We start from the raw sequence: 4979 nt of genomic DNA, 5'->3' as shown, positions 1-4979 counted from the left end.
GTCGTGTTGCGTTCTCTACCAGGACGTAATATCCAGACGTAACAATATCTTTTATATCTTTTATATCTTTTATGTCTATTTAATAACAGTTAACAATAGAAAAACGTTTACTATAAAAATTTAAAGATAATGAAATGGAATGTGCGGAATTTTGTAGACCTTATCTTATTAGCCTCACCTGATTAACCTAAATTAACAATAAAGATATGATAAATATAAAGAGTAACGCCAACATGTACCCCATTTCTGGGTAGTAAAAAATGTACTTAAAATAGGTACCAAATTAAAGGCTTTGATGAGCTGATTACAAAAATATAAGTTTTAGAGTCGCCCAGTGTTCCAACACTATGGTTCAAAAAGGTTCCAAATTTTATATGTGCTTCTTTCTTTATGTTTCTTTCATTTCATTTCATTTCAAAAGTTGAATTTTATTTGATCTAACTTTTAAAATAGTTAAGCAAAAACAATTTCTAATGTTTTTGAGTAGGTTAAGATACATTTTCCTATGCACTTTATATTCCAAAATCAACTGGAATTTGATGTCCCAATTGAAATTTTCTACATTCGGTCAGTTTGGAACATGGAATTTATGGGAGCGGTGCACTTGGACACGGTGCATTTGGACACAGTCAATCACAGCACCGTGTGATTAGAGACATTTGTAGGGTCCCTTGGAACAGCGACTTGTGATTGGACTGTGTCCAATTGCCCCGTGTCCAACTGATATACACCCGAATTTATACCATTAAATTTTTCATTTAATTTTATTAAATGTAGCATTTTGAATTTTTAAAATCCGTTAAGTTTTGTTAAAGAAATATCAGTTTGAATGTAGTTTAAAATTTGATACCTGTTTGGATCGTAGTGTTGGAACGATACACTGAGCGGCTCTAAAACATATCTTTGTAATCAGCTCATCAAGACTTTAATTTAATTTTAAGTACATTTTTCACTGCCCAGAAATGGAACACATGCTCTATGGACCAGTAGCATCATTCTTTTATTAAAGTTAAATCATTGTATTTAAATAAATTATTGTAATTAAATAATTTTTTTAAATTAAATCATTTATATATAAAACTCAGATACCACAATAAATTCCTAAAGTACTCCCGAAATATTCTTCTTTCTTGAACAGTAATTCTTTAAAAATTCTGTAACGAAGCGTTACTAAGCCCGCGCCTGAGGGCTCGACCACACCGACACGCCCGAACATCCGACGTGTCGGTGTACATGACGCTTAGCGCCACTTTAATGGCCACGCGGCCTTCCGCTTACCTGCACGTGATCCGACGTCGCAGCGCCCTAGGTGGGGGCAGCGCGACGCGGATCCACGCGGGTATAAAAGCCGGGCGCTCCCGGCACCAGGAGGATTCCCGTCGCTGCGGCCGTCCCAGCCACAGCGACTACGAAGGTGCGCTCGCCTTTCGACGCCGTGCTCACGCGGCATCCCGACCTCCGCTATACGAAGGTGCGCTCGCCTTTCGACGCCGTGTTCACGCGGCACCTCGATCCTGCCGTGCGAATATGGGCTGCGAGGGATTGGGGTTGTGAGTCCGCCATCTCCGTCGGTCGCTGCCGACTCCCCCCCAGCTCACCTGCGCTCTGACAGGGTCATCCCGCGACCACGACCGCTCGTCCGAAGAACCGCGCGTCCGCCTAGTATAAGCCCGCGTCCGCCTAGAATAAGTCCGCGTCCGCCGATCCTCTGTTCGCGATCGCGCCCATCCGAAACTATCTTCGCGCACCCCTCCACCCGCGCCGCCGACCCGCCCGTCGTACCTCAGTGTAACGCGTGAATAAAAGATTATTTTGGTAGTCCGCAGAGTGACAATTATTCCCTCCTCCCGATCCTCCGATCCCGGACACCGGCGAGCCATCTAAGGCCTCCCCACGAAGGGAAACTCCTCGAGTAACGAGCCCGCGCGCACGCCGCACGCGACTCGTCAGAAATTAAGAGTATACTTTAAGAACGACTAAGGAAGTTATATGCATCATAATTGATTTCTGACAACTTAAAGTATTCATTTTAAATTACTTATGGGACAACAGATATATATTTATAAATTTTTTTATATATATTTTTTTTATATATGTATTATTTTTTTTAACAGCAAGTATTAGTAAATGTAAAATTCACTTAAGCAGTTGTCTACATTGTTTTTAATTGTGGAATACGCATGCGTAATATTACAATTTACATATTTGCGCATGATGATAGTATTATACTATTTTTCACGTTTTAGCCATTAACCGAATGGACTAAAACGTAAAAAGTAAGTGTGCATATTTGTATGGTAAAATAAAAATAATCTAGTGATTTCTTTGTTGGATATTAGGCCATGGATGCTTCCGAAAGGGAGCGGTGCACTTGGACACAGTACAATTGGACACGTTGCAAATGGACACGTTGTAAATGGACACGGCATTTGACACACAGTTCAATTGGACACGGTGCGTTTGGACACGAAACTTTTGGGCACCGTTGTTTTTGGACACGAAAGAAAATGCACGTCGTTCAGTTACACACCGTTCATTTGGACACCGTTCAGTTCGACACCGTTTACTTGGACACAGTTCAGTTGGACACCGTTCAAGTGCCCACTGTTCACTTGGACACAGAAGAATGCTCACTGTTCACTTGGACACCGTTCACTTAGACATCGTTCATTTGGACACCGTTCACTTGGACACCGTTCACTTGGATACCGTACAGTTACCCACTGTTCACTTGGACACAGAACGATGCGTGCTGTTCATTTGTACACCGTTCACTTGGACACCGTGGAATTGCTTGTCTGTTCACTTGGACACAGAAGGGTGCGCACTGTTCACTTGGACACCGTTCACTTGGACACCGTTCAATCGCCCACTGTTCACTTGGACACAGAAGGATGCGTACTATTCATTTGGACACCGTTCATTGGACACAGTTCACTTGGACACCGTTCAATTGGACACCGTTCATTTGGACACCGTTCAATCGCCCACTGTTCATTTGGACACAGAAGGATGCGCACTGTTCATTTGGACACTGTTCACTTGGACATCGTCCAGTTGCCTGCTGTTCATTTGGACACAGAATGATGTGCACCGTTTATTTTATCATCATTTAATTATGTATCGTTTGTTTATGCAATGGATATGCAACTGATGAGAAATAAAAAATAGTTTTGTAGAAAATATTTGTGTTTTTATTTCGTTTTTATCACATCCAACCACAACGCCATATGCCTAGAGATATTCTAGAGACTCTATAAACAACGACATATGATTGGATGTGTCCGTTTGTCAATGTGCGCATCTGGGACTCACTCCGATTTTCGTACTACTATTTGTGATGTAGAGTGTAAATTGTGGTTTTGATAATTATTTAGTTTAGCGGCAACACCTCCGATTTCGATGAAAATAGACTCAATCGACACGTTTTTGTATGCCAAACAACTTTTTCCTCTGACAAAATCGTCGCTCTCTACTGCGAAGCGAGATATTAATAGACAAAGTTGAGGGCGTGTTAGGTTAGAAAATCTATCATATCATTTATCTCTAGTTATGTAACTGGGGGGCTTCGTCTCCCAGACCCCCCTATCACGGGGGATGGGGGCTATAGTCTCTCGTGCTTAAGCTAAAAAGTGAATTTCTCACAAAAGACTACAGCCCGCACTCCCCGTGATAGGGAGGTCTGGGGGGCGAAGCCCCCCAGTTACATAGCTAGAAATAGATGGTATAACAGATTTTCTAACCTAACACGCCCTCAACTTTGTCTATTAATATCTCGCTTCGCAGAAAAAAGAGCGACGATTTTGTCAGAGGAAAAAGTTGTTTGGCATGCAAAAACGTGTCGATTAAGTCTATTTTCATCGAAATCGGAGGTGTTGTCGCTAAACTAAATAATTACCAAAACCACAATTTACCCACGCTCTACATCACAAATAGTAGTACGAAAATCGGAGTGAGTCCCAGATGCGCACATTGACAAACGGACACATCCAATCATATGTCGTTGTTTATAGAGTCTCTAGAATATCTCTAGGCATATGGCGTTGTGGTTGGATGTGATAAAAACGAAATAAAAACACAAATATTTTCTACAAAACTATTTTTTATTTCTCCTCAGTTGCATATCCATTGCATAAACAAACGATACATAATTAAATGATGATAAAATAAACGGTGCACATCATTCTGTGTCCAAATGAACAGCAAGCAACTGAACGATGTCCAAGTGAACGGTGTCCAAATGAACAGTGCGCATTCTTCTGTGTCCAAGTGAACAGTGGGCGATTGAACGGTGTCCAATTGAACGGTGTCCAATTGAACGGTGTCCAAGTGAACTGTGTCCAAATGAACGGTGTCCAAATGAACAGTGTCCAAATAAACGGTGTCCAAGTGAACAATGCGCATCCTTCTGTGTCCAAGTGAACAGAGAAGCAATTCCACGATGTCCAAGTGAACGGTGTACAAATGAACATCACGCATCGTTCTGTGTCCAAGTGAACAGTGGGCAACTGAACGGTGTCCAAGTGAACGGTGTCCAAATGAACGGTGTCCAAATGAACGGTGTCCAAGTGAACGGTGTCCAAGTGAACAGTGAGCATCTTTCTGTGTCCAAGTGAACAGTGGGCACTTGAACGGTGTCCAACTGAACTATGTCCAACTGAACTGTGTCCAAATGAACGGTGTGTAACTGAACGTCGTGCATTTTCTTTCGTATCCAAAAACAACGGTGCCCAAAAGTTTCGTGTCCAAACGCATCGTGTCCAATTGAACCATGTGTCAAGTGCCGTGTCCATTTGCAACGTGTCCAACTGAATGCCACTCTTCCGAAATACCCAAAGTTGGGTCGAGTTCAGTTAATTTTACTATAGTATATGTATCAACTCAACCCAGCGCATTTGCATAGAGCATACGAGCTCGTAATTACAGCGCGTTTGCTGATTTTATTTGAAAATCTTAGATTACTTGATTCCAACGTTACA

The sequence above is a fragment of the Odontomachus brunneus genome, unplaced genomic scaffold (assembly GCF_010583005.1).
Source record: "Odontomachus brunneus isolate Ranch 3 - 2012 unplaced genomic scaffold, Obru_v1 Obru_scaffold_340, whole genome shotgun sequence".
NCBI lineage: Eukaryota > Metazoa > Arthropoda > Insecta > Hymenoptera > Formicidae > Odontomachus > Odontomachus brunneus.
The sequence above is the reverse complement of the archived record's forward strand: the minus strand, read 5'-3'. Positions refer to the sequence as shown.